General features: G+C 34.2%; 1 protein-coding gene across 4 annotated transcripts in view; it reads right to left on the reverse strand.

Moving 5' to 3' along the window:
* LOC105465816 (potassium voltage-gated channel subfamily H member 8) overlaps positions 1-12931 on the reverse strand; it is a 383293-nt gene that overhangs the window by 328429 nt on the left and 41933 nt on the right. The window lies entirely within an intron of this gene.

The raw sequence follows: 12931 nt of genomic DNA on the forward strand, positions 1-12931 counted from the left end.
ATACCTATTCTCAAAATGATATTCTTTCTAAAAATAAAATTGGTACTTATTTTACATAGTACACTAACATTAAAATACTTCTTAAATCTTATCTGAATAATAAACATAGCATAGTAGTCACTTTCTGCTTCTAGTAATTGCATTGATTTTATCAAAGATATTTTATAGTTTAAGAATGCTAAAATATTTAGAAAAAATATTGAAAAGCATTGTAAAGCCTTTTAAAATACAGTGTAAGAAATTAGCCTAGAAAAAACATAAACAGAGAAACATTTTGCATACCTTTAAGTATTTGAAGAGTTTATCTATTTCTATCCCTACTACCATGTTACTAATATTATTTATATGTTATTTCAATTGGTGATATTATTTTTGCTTTTTTATAAAACTACCTGCAAACTTCTTCAAAGATGCATTTTTATGGATAACATATTAGAAATTGTGAACATTTTCAATTTACATTTTTTGTAAACCATAAAATTTTTATTTTTTATTTATTTATTTATTTATTTATTTATTTATTTTGTTTTTTTGAGACGGAGTCTCGCTCTGTCGCCCAGGCTGGAGTACAGTGGCTGGATCTCAGCTCACTACAAGCTCCGCTTCCCAGGTTCACGCCATTCTCCTGCCTCAGCCTCCCGAGTAGCTAGGACTACAGGCGCCCGCTGCCTCGCCCGGCTAGTTTTTTGTATTTTTTAGTAGAGATGGGGTTTCACCGTGTTAGCCAGGATGGTCTCGATCTCCTGACCTCGTGATCCACCCGTCTCGGCCTCCCAAAGTGCTGGGATTACAGGCTTGAGCCACCGCGCCCGGCCCAAACCATAAAATTTTTAACTGAAAAAGTATGTTTTCTTTGAGTTGTCTGGTAAGCAAAAAGCAAATTATGCTACATAAAATATATTCTCAATTTTAATATTTCTATATTCAAATATGTAAATATTCTTATAGATTTTTTAACTTTTATTTAGAATAACTTCCTTTGACAAACATTCTATACCAAAAACATCAACAATTTGTCTCTATTCTGATTATTTTGAATCCTTAGCCAAATTTAAGTGCTTCAAATATATGAGTAACTTAATTAAAGAAGGGAGCTCTAACAAAACATCCTACCCATAACTCAAGATATTTTAAAGTGCAATTATAAACTTTCAAATTAAGTCTTCTACACAAGTGGGGCTCTCATTGTTTATTTGCTTAGTTTCTCCTTTTGTAATGATCCATTTTAATATGCTCCTGTTTGCATGAATTGTTCACAATAATTATAGCTTATTACATATTCAAAATACGACTATATTGTTACTCCATTATTTGAATACTTTAGTCCTAAATTTCTAACTCATTTTGAACAAAATGCATACAGTATTTGAAGTAGACACTGATGCTTCTTCAGCAAATTTGTATCTTCTGGTGGTCAGGTGGTTTGTGATACGTGTATAGTCCCCATAATGGGTGGTAAATGTCAACAAACTTTTTGCGCATGTTACACGTTGTCATCAACATTTTTTAATAACTATAAAATTAGTACCTAACATTTCAATAAACACATTTCTTTTTTTTACTTTGTTATTGAAGCCAAAAGGGTCTATTCCAAAATAAAAAAGGTTTTCCAAACAATGCAATATAGTTGTAGACTTAAACATACAAATAATAACAAAAAGTTACAGACTACTCTCTATAGAACAGGACCATGCATCCTCTCTTTTCCATACATATTTCCCATACCAAAAGCATAATTTCTATAATTTCTCATATTTCTTCATAACTGCAATCATTGGTAGCTTGGCAGCTTTGTGCATCTGGCACAGTTGTTGGCTGTTCTCAGCCCCTGAGGACTGAGAGGTCTTTGTATTATCGGCAAACACAATTCACATAGTCTTTGAAGGGAGATTGGAGTTGGAAAGGGTTGAGAATAGAGGGACAGGCTGGGCATTGTCTATCAGATTTAACCGCATGTTAAAATTAGAAATGTCTTCATTGCACATGGGAATCACAAACTACTAGTTCAAATTATGGCAGGGGATGCAAACAAAGTAGAAATATATCAAACTCAACCCAGTTCATCTTAATAAAATAAATAATAATAATAATAACTTGTCCTTAAAAACCAAAAACTTCAAATACTTGCTAAACCAGATAAAATGCTGGGATAATAGGCATAAGCCAGGACTGGCCTAAGCAAACCATGACATATGATTACCCTCCTCATGAAGTCCCTTTGCACTTCCAGCCCTAACTTAAGAGGGACATTTTTAAACCCGACTCTCCTAACTCAACTAATTTGGTGCTGCAAATACATTTGTGAAGTGATGCTATTGGATTTTATATCTAAAATAAGTGAGATATCTGCCAAACTCAATCAACTGACCTTGTGTTTTACTTTTTAGTGTTATTTTGTTTTTAGAATGAAAAGGAAATTAGTACATTGTTTTCAGAACAGTAGAAATTAACATCTAATGGTTTCTATCTGAAATGTGAAAGCCATCAACTTATTATCTGCCTAGTAATAACATAAGTATTAATAAAACATTTAAAGATAAATTAGAATGGAACTTAGTAAAGCAAAAACTCATGCCTTCATGTGAGTGAATTGAGATACCATGTACTTATTCTGTCTTGGACTGATAATTCAATGGATAATACCAGTATGGGTAGCTCTTCAAGGTACCCAGGAGATTATTAAATAAGGGTGAGGGGCCCAGGTTAGTGACAGAAAACAATCAGATTTAAATAGGGCATTCATTAAGATCATAGCTAAGGGGCACTGAGCTGTGTAGCAGTTGGTGGAGTAGAATATAAAAAAAGTCAAAAAAAGTATGTTCAAGTACCTCCGCTCTGTCACTTACTATGATCCTTTCTCATTGCTAAACCATAATTTTCTTATGTGTAAAACAGACTAGAGCGTCCTTGGAAGAGAGAAGGCTGTGAGATTAAATGGCACAATGGCACATAATTGACCTTTTAAAAACATCTGTTAAATTTTGAATGTTAAAAAATAACTAGATGAAAACAAAAACTTGAAAAGAAACAAAATAAACATGTTGTGATAAAAATGTTAGCAGCATATATGAGTATTTACTATAATTTTTTTTCTTTTCTTTTCTTTTTTTTCCTGGTTTTTTTTTTTTTTTTTTTTTTCCTGCTTTTTTTGAGGCAGAGTCTGGCTACTTCACCCAGGCTGGAGTGCAGTGGTGTGATCTCAGCTCACTGCAACCTCCACCCTCCAGGTTCAAACGATTCTCATGCCTCAGCCTTCCTAGTAGCTGGGATAACAGGTGCCTGCCCCCATGCCCAGCTAATTTTTGTATCTTTAGCAGAGACAGGGTTTCACCATGTTGGCCAGGATGGTCACTAACTCCTGACCTCACGTGATCTGCCCATCTCAGCCTCCCAAAGTGCTGGGATTACAGGTATGAGCCACGGCGCCCAGCCGTATTTACTATAATTTTAAGAGAATAACTGTTTATATATAAATTTTTTTACATGCTTGAAAATATCCCAATGATTTAGTATGCTTATCCTGAGAATACATTCAAAATTAATAAAACAGCACAACTTTAAGGACAGAAATTTACTAATGAACTCTCACTGTAAAAGTAATGGTTTGGGAGAACTTCATGTATTAAAGTTTGATCAAAGTCTGATTTTGGGAGATTCATAGGTGAAAGCTACCATTGCTATAAATTGACAATAGTATATAACATAGGAAGGCATCAAATCTTTACAAAAATTAGTTAATAAAGATGAAGCTGAACTAATGTTCATTTAAAAGATTTTTTAAAAATAGGTAAAATTGAAAACCATAGTTAGTTAAAGATCACACTGCTTATGCCCTGATAATAAAACATTGTGCCAGGGGAAAAAAAAAAAAAAGGTGGAAATCCAACTGTCTATGTAGTAAGAGCTTCACAATTTTGGTTGGGTGGCATAATATTCAGGACTTTCAGTAAATTTTAAAGACATGCCAATTTTGTTTTACAATATAAAATTTTATAAACTGTATTCATTTAATAGACTATTATTAGTTATTTTTAAATTCTCTTTAAAAACAGACACATAAAAACAAACTACCAGTTATTTGTGCTTATGTTTCGGTCTGAATACACTGTCAACCACATTTAGCAACTTCCCAAGATCATCTTTTATGTCAACATTTTCTTGGAACTCATCTTATTTTTTTAACTTTACGTTTTTCACCACTCTTACTTCCACCCATTTTTTCTCTTGTTTTATTTTTATGTAGAAAAAAATTTAATCACATAAAAATCAAATTATATTTTTAATCACTTAATAAAAGTAAATTTTATATTTAATCACTTATTTGTATCTTGGAAAGCTGCCTCATATCAGTTTCTGGAATGATGTGAACAATAATTTGATTAATTTACTTAAAAATTTTTTTTTTAATGCCAGGCTTAGGAATTCATTGAACAAGATATTATATGCTTCAGTATCACAATAAAAACTTATACCAATATATTCACGCCACATGGGGATTTATAGCAGAGCAGTTTAAAAAGAAATCCTACTATGAACTTCTTCATAATGAACTGTGGCATTAGATCAGGAAATTTGCTGAATAAAACCCAGTTCATATAGATAGAAAGGACAACTCACTTTTTAAACTAAAACAGTAATATTTATGTCACATATTACCGTGTTTCAGTAACATCATCTACCATTTATCAATATAATTCTCAGTGATTTACATATTTTACTCAATATATCCAAAAGAAACATCTTGTTTATAAGGATAAGAGACAGTCCCTTATAATTAGAAAATCTAGGTACTCAGCCAGGCGCGGTGGCTCACGCCTGTAATCCAAGCACTTTGAGAGACTGAGGTGGGTGGATCACAAGGTCAGGAATTCAAGACCAGCCTGACCAACATGGTGAAACCCCATCTCTACTAAAAATACAAAAATTCGCCGGCAGTGGTGATGCACACCTGTAATCCCAGCTACTTGGGAGGCTGAGGCAGGAGAATCGCTTGAACCAAGGAGGTGGAGATTGCAGTGAGTCAAGATCCTGCCATTGCACTCCATCCTGGGTGACAGAGCAAAACTCCGTCAAAAAAAAAAAAAAAGAAAAGAAAATTTAGGTACTCCTTGCTAAGACATTTAAAAACATATATCATTATGTACATATATATTTATATGTACATAACATAAAAATATATAATACATCATATATTTTTATTTATATAAAATTTAAATATATAATGATTATATATGAATTAATTCTAGCAATTAATGATCAAAGTACATTTCTGCTGCAGGAATTACATGAATAGCAGTTTTTGTCCAGCAGTTTTTGTCACTACAAGAATTTCTGGTATTACAAGATGAAATACATATTTACAAATTGAGGGTAATCATTTTGTTACATGATTAAAATCATTTGGTTACATGATTTAAAAGGATGCCTCTTAGGACATGATGGCCTTTGTTTCTGATTACAATTTATGTAATATTAGCGAATAGCTTCTATAATGAAAGTTTGTGCTCTGACTTTTGTGGAACTTATTGTTCTAAAAGCACCATGTGAGATGAAAAACAAAGGGTAGAATTAAGTTCAGTTCAACACATAACACGATTTATTTAAATGTGATTAGTCACAAATAACTATCAGACTTTATATATTGGTAGAATGACACAGTGCTATGAGTGCGATAATATGCAGCATGGTAAAAGTTAAATATTTGAGGGGAAACTAAAAACAGCTTTGAAAATATCAAGCTATCTCTTCTCACAGCATATTTCCTATTTTATAATGTTCTTCCATAAACATGAAGCTGATATTGGCACTTCTTGGTCAGCCAGTCAGTCTTTATCATCTGTTCACCTGACACCTGCCACTGTTTGAGGTTCTGGTTAGTTTGTGGCTCTTTCAGGCAGCGGCCTTGTTTGAAATCCCTCTTTTCTCATCTATCCTCTTTCAATATTTACTAACATGTATCTCGTTTCTGCAGATCCTGTTCTTAGTGAGACAGCTAATTCATCTCAAAAGTCGTGGCTACTTAATGGAATTCAACATTCTAAGAGATATCCTAGAAACTAAATATAGTGTATTCCTTTGTATTAAGAAAAATTTGAAAACATCAATGGGGAGTGGGTATTGGCACTGGTTGTTATAATTGTTGTTTGGAAAATTTATCTGTTCTTGCGGTAAGGAAGAGTCACTATCATATTAATTGTGTCCGTGCAAAATATGTCTTTACTTCTACAATATTAAAATGAGGCAAAACAGAATCACAATCGTCTGAAAACATTATTGATGACTTATTTTAGAAACTCAAATCTGCACACATTCTCTATTAACTGTAGGAAAGGGTCCAAACCTTTTTTTTTTTTTTTTTAATGGCAGGATGGACTTCTGTGACTTCTCCAGCTTTATTTTGTGCCACAGCCAAACCTGAACCCACTGCAGTTGTCTTGAACTGCAATGTTGGTTCCGCCTTGTTTGTTCTACTCGCTTGGTTGGAACAGTACCCCATTTTTACCTCCCAACTCCTCCAGTTCAAGGCTTAAGCATTACTTCCTTCAAGAAACCACCACCAGCTTACTCTCCACTCTGCATCCTGTCCCTATACATAAAGTTCAGCAATTGATTGCGCCTCTTAATTCATTTATTAATTTTTCTGTACTGGGTGTTAAATGCTCTGAAGATTGGAATGGTTATGTGTCCATTATGAATCAATAAGTTTTATCTCTATGTCAGGCACATGACGAATACTCAATAAATGTTTGCAAATTCAAGATGGATGAGAGACTTAAATGTTAGACCTAAAAGCATAAAAACCCTAGAAGAAAACCTAGGCAATACCATTCAGGACATAGGCATGGGCAAAGACTTCATGTTTAAAACACCAAAAGCAACAGCAACAAAAGGCAAATTGGCAAATAGGATCTAATTAAACTAAAGAGCTTCTGCACAGCAAAAGAAACTACCATCAGAGTGAACAGGCAACCTACAGAATGGGAGAAAATTTTTGCAATCTACTCATCTGACAAAGGGCTAATATCCAGAACCTATAAAGAACTCAATCAAATTTATAAGAAAAAAACAACCCCATCAAAAAGTGGGCAAAGGATATAAACAGACACTTCTCAAAAGAAGACATTCATATGGCCAACAGACACATGAAAAAATGCTCATCATCACTCGCCATCAGAGAAATGCAAATCAAAGCCACAATGAGATACCATCTCACACCAGTTAGAATGGCAATCATTAAAAAATCAGTACACAACAGGTGCTGGAGAGGATGTGGAGAAATAGGAACACTTTTACACTGTTGGTGGGACTGTAAACTAGTTCAACTATTGTGATAAACAGTGTGGCGATTCCTCAAGGATCTAGAACTAGAAATATCATTTGACCCAGTCATCCCATTACTGAGGATATAAGGATTATAAGTCATGCTGCTATAAAGACACATGCACACGTATGTTTACTGTGGCACTATTCACAATAGCAAAGACTTGGAATCAACCCAAATGTCCATCAATGACAGACTGGATTAAGAAAATGTGACACATATACACCATGGAATACTATGCAGCCATAAAAAAGGATGAACTCATGTCCTTTGTAGGGACATGGATGCAGCTGGAAACCATCATTCTCAGCAAATTATCGCAAGAACAGAAAACCAAATACCGCATGTTCTCACTCATAGGTGGGAATTGAAAATGAGATCACTTGGACACAAAGGGGAACATCACACATCGGGTCCTACTGTGGGGAGGGGGGAGGGGGGAGGGGGGAGGGATAGCATTAGGAGATATACCTAATGTAAATGATGAATTAATGGGTGCAGCACACCAACATGGCACATGTATACATATGTAACAAACCTGCACGTCGTGCACATGTACCCTAGAACTTAAATTAAAAAAAATTATAACATGTTAGAACTATTGCAGCAGTTCTTAATCCAACCTTTTCAAAAACCTTTCCCATACCTTACTGCAAACTGTTTAAACACTACCTTTGATACACAAAACCCTGCTCAAAAGCATTTGTCAGTAGCTCCTCTTTACCCAGTGATTAGGCATCAGATTTGTAAAAAATACCGCACAAATTTTAAAAAATTATTTGTTTCCACAACTAACTTAAAATTTAGTTGGAAAACAGTAAGCCAAGAAACAGTAAAATAGAAATAATATCAATAGTAAGAGTAAAATTTTATACAACTTTGAAACAAATATATCTGTAAGGACTTGACATGTATTAACTTACGTAATTCCAACAACAATTCAATTACATAGGAACTCTCACGGTCCTGCTAGAGATAAAGAAACCAAACCACTGAGAATTTATATAACTTGCCCAAGGTTACAGAGAAAGGAAGTGGCAAAGTTGGGATCTGAAGCCAGGAAGTCCAGCTCCAAAACCTGTATTCTTAACTACTGAACTAAATTGCCTTTAAGGACATGATGCACAAAATGCTTACATACCCCAAAAACAATTGCTAAGATTAACTGCTAAATGTCTAAACAGACACGGGCTAACTTTTAGAGGAGGCAACAATGGCTCCAATGCCAGAAACTTTATGGAAGAGGTAAAAAATTCACTGAAATTGATTTTTCAGGGTTTATTAGGTTCAGCAAATCAGAGTACAAGAAGGCCTCATAACACAGAAAATTAAATCTGAGAAAACAAAGATGAGTAAGAATAAGGTGTGTTGCTTATGAGATAATATTGGAGGGTACAGAGGGCAAAATTGTTGGGGGTGGATTAAATTCTGGAATCAATAGTTCAAAGTATTTCTAACTGACCATGGAAGTCACTAGGCGAAGGACAAAGAGAAATAAAGCATTTTATCAGAATAATAATCTCTCAGTAACTTGTAAAGCAAAAATCAAAGGCAACAGATTGGAGAAAATGAGCTCACTTGAACACTAATGTACAGAGTTGGACAGAAGTAATAGGACTCCCATTTTACCTATCACTTCTTTCCTATGTAAATTTGAATTCAGAAAATTCTGAATTTGAAGTTGGAAAATCTGGATTTAAATTCCACCTCTGCTATTTATTAGCTATGTTTATGTCACTGGATACTAAAAGTGTAATATTTCCTATTTGGTAAAATCAAGTTGTTAAAGGATAATTTTTTTAAAAGATAAAATCTCTCAAACATAAAGCATGTAGGTATCAAACATTTTATTTAACTGATTAATTAATAAGATAATCAGTCAACTAGTTGAATTCTTTTGGATTCTCAAAGGAGAATCCAGAGAACCACACAAATAGACTAAAAACTGCGTTCTTCCAAGGCCGAGAAAGGAAGTCAATTTAGCCTCTACCAAGCATGATGTATTCGCACATCCACAGACAATAATCATGTGTACTTCTACCCACTTTCCACAGTTTACAGAGATGTAATTATTTTAAAGACAATAAACAGTACAGAGACCTCCATATAAACATAACCAGGAAGGATGTGCTAAAGAAAACCTAGTTTTCCACCAGAGGCAAACATCTTTTTTTTTTAGTCTTTCACTGGGTAAAAGTACCCATCTCAATATATTGGTGCTGAGCATTAACTGATAATATCAGTGATATTGGATTAGAGCAGAAATTTGAAACTTTCTAACACATGAGATTAGATGTCACTTTTCCTCTCCTCACCTCTTAAATAGTAGCTAATCATTTTATCAATATATATGTGAACTAGAAGATTCAGAAAAAGAGTAGAGCTATTTCTTTTATGAGGTTTAGGCATATGCAAGTATCCTGGCCACTTTTGGAGTGGTAGAGGAAGACAATAACTGAACAGAGGAGAGGCTTGAGTCTCTTAAGGAGAATACGGCACAAGAAAAGAGACATCGGCCTGGATTAATAAGCCAGACTTGGCAACAGGGTTTTGAGTTTCAAACAGAGTACTTTCTTGTAAGAAAAATAAACTAACTTGGGCTATTTTAATATTTTTGAAAAAGCAAATGAACAAAACATACTCAGGAAGTTGATAGACAGATATTAGATTTGCAGAATCTGCAAGAAGGCTAGAAGACGATGCAAACTGAAAAAAGACCAGGACACAGGAAAGATCTTAGCTGGAGGACCAAGGAACAGGAAAATCCAATTACAGGACTGATGATTCTGAAAGAAAGGACCAGTACTAGAAACCACTGACATCGAAGCTGCATCAGTCACCACCAATAGCTTCTAACTGATCTTTCTTTCTTGAGTCACTTGCTTTAGAATCAGTTCCAGGATGAAACATCAGATTGGCTGAGGTTGGGTCACAGGCCTTGCTCTGACTCCTGGGTAATTATCAAGTTGATGGAATATCTTCTCCTCTGCTTTCGTAGTGACAGGCGAAAAACTTCAGCAAGCCAATCCTATACACAGGGCCAAATTCTGCCAAAATATAGAGGGAGTAAAAGATGTTCCATTGTTAAGTGATAAAGCAGATGTCCAGAACTGTCAGGTGTTGAGACCCAAGAAGTTATCTGTTGGGTATGAAGAGATAAGACATGAATTCCTCTCTGATTCATCTACCCTGTCAACATGAATATACTGTGAGGGAAAAAAGGGGCTATGTGAATCAAGAAAATGAAAAGCCTATGATACCAGAGCCAAGAAGTTCTGCTGTGTGATCCCTTCTAAAAAGTCAGAATAGAATAGAGACAAGAAGAATCTGACAACCAGCAAGGGGAATGAACACATTGGCATCTTGGAACTTCAGGAAGCCCAAGCAAAGCTCATGAGTGGAACCGGGGTTAAGGCACAGATGTAGATAATGACAGCAGAAAAATGGGGTTATGAGACTCCCGGCAAGCCTCAAGCTGGCAAAAGAGATTTTTTTCAAGTGTTCCTATACTATAGCTGAGGCTCAGGGAAACATGTGATTATAGAAGTTATTGGTATTTTCCCCTAAAACATATCATGTCTTATTGATCATTTTTTTCTGTCATTTCAGTTATGATGTCTTGCTCATAATGCTTTTAACCTACCCTGAGAGGGCCTTCTACTCCTTATCTAACTATATTTTGTAGCTTTTAGATAATTGGGCAATTCCACCTCTTAAAAAACCATTCCTAGACCTAAACCAACCAATATTGTTTTCTCCGTTGTCTAAATAATCAAAGCTTTCATCACACCACTTAGTATTTAAAGTGAAACACTGTATTATGACATTCTCTCATATTTTAGCTTATATTTTAGATTCAGAGGATATATGTGCAGATTTGTTACATGAATATATTGTATGATGCTGAAGTTTGGGGTAGGATTGATCCCATCACCCAGGTAATGAACCTAGTACCCAATAAGTAGTTTTCAACCCCTACCCCCCTCCTTCTCTTCCCCCTGTAATAGTCCCCATTGTCTATTGTTTCTAACCCATAACATTTATATCTCCAATTAACTTGTGCGCCCTATGGAGAAACCGTACTGACTTTGAAATGTCCTAGCCCTACAATAGGTGCCTAATAAACACTTCTTTCATTAAGAATTTAATCATGGTAGAGTAGAAAGAAAACAAAAGTAAGATAGTGTGGGTTAAGCCTGTCACTCATTGGAAATCGGATAAATAATTCATACAACTTTTTGATCCTTACTTCTTCACCAATAAAAAAGGAACAATATCTACTAACACTTGCTCAACTAAAGAAAAGGAATAAAGATGATGAAGATAACAATACCATCACCAACAGCTAGCACAAAATGTTATCAAGAGCCAAAAAAAATACAGCAAAGTACTTTCAAATGTGAAACTGCTGCATTTCAAAAAATACTATTTTTGAATGCATACTATTACCTACTACTAGCATCAAACAAAAGCAATTTCTCTAGCAGAATTTTAAATGCCATAACAAGTTGTAGACAGAAGATATTTCTGGAAATGAAGTCCATTCGAGCATGCTTCAAAATACATCATTTAGGTAGTTATAATTTTCCTTAAAATTTACTGTCTTTTCCTTTCCAAATATGCTCGGTTCTACACCTTATCAAAATTGTTTCATAGTCTCTCAATATCACCTCCCTTCACAATAATAGCACCTTATATTTATGAAGTACTTCGTGGTTTACAAAAAAAATTCACACCTACTGTCTCATTTATTTTTGCACAAACACAACCAAAAACTACAAGAGAGAAGTGCTAATACTTAATAAGCTTCCCAAGATGTTTGAAGCTTTCAAGTTAAAAAGAAATTTCTTCAGTGAAACAATGCTTGCTTTGAGGAGTCTCCTTCTGCAATATATTATCTCCAATTTAACACTCAGTACTTAAGACAACAATCTGAAAGTTTTTAAGCCTAATTTTATAGCATTTTCCCTCTATTCAAAATTTAAATTGATACTGTATATCTGCCTGTACCTTTTACAACATCTTCTATTATAAGACAATTTTACAGAATATTTTTATACCTTTCTCATTTGATCTCTGCACAGAAACAAAGGTCAAAATATGAGGTAAAAATCATGTCTTATCTAGTCATCATGTCTTATCCATTGTATCTCTTGGGTCTAACACAGTGCCAGGCACATATAAAATACTGCATAAATGTTTGTTAAATTAAACACAAAAGAACAAAATGAAGAGAAGCAAGGAGAAGAGGGAGAGAACGGTATGACTGAAAGACAAGGAAATATTAGTGTCCATGGAAATAAGAAGATTGTTCTTATTTTTATCTATGCAGAAACTTTGCTAATTTACATTCATAGTCAATTCTTACACATAACCTTTGTGTTGAGCACCAAATTACAGGTTTTAGAAAGAAAGAACTTATTAAATATTGGCAATAAAAAATGTTTAATATTTTTTAAAGCATGTATTTGAAAATCTAAAACTTAAAGTCTAATAAAAAATGAAAATAATCTTTGGATGGGATCAGTTTCAGCTTTCAAATTAAACTCTCTCATTACTGATGTTTTAAAATAAGAAAGTTTCAATGCATCTATAAATGAATCTTTCTAA

This window comes from Macaca nemestrina, chromosome 2 (genome assembly GCF_043159975.1).
Source record: "Macaca nemestrina isolate mMacNem1 chromosome 2, mMacNem.hap1, whole genome shotgun sequence".
Lineage (NCBI taxonomy): Eukaryota > Metazoa > Chordata > Mammalia > Primates > Cercopithecidae > Macaca > Macaca nemestrina.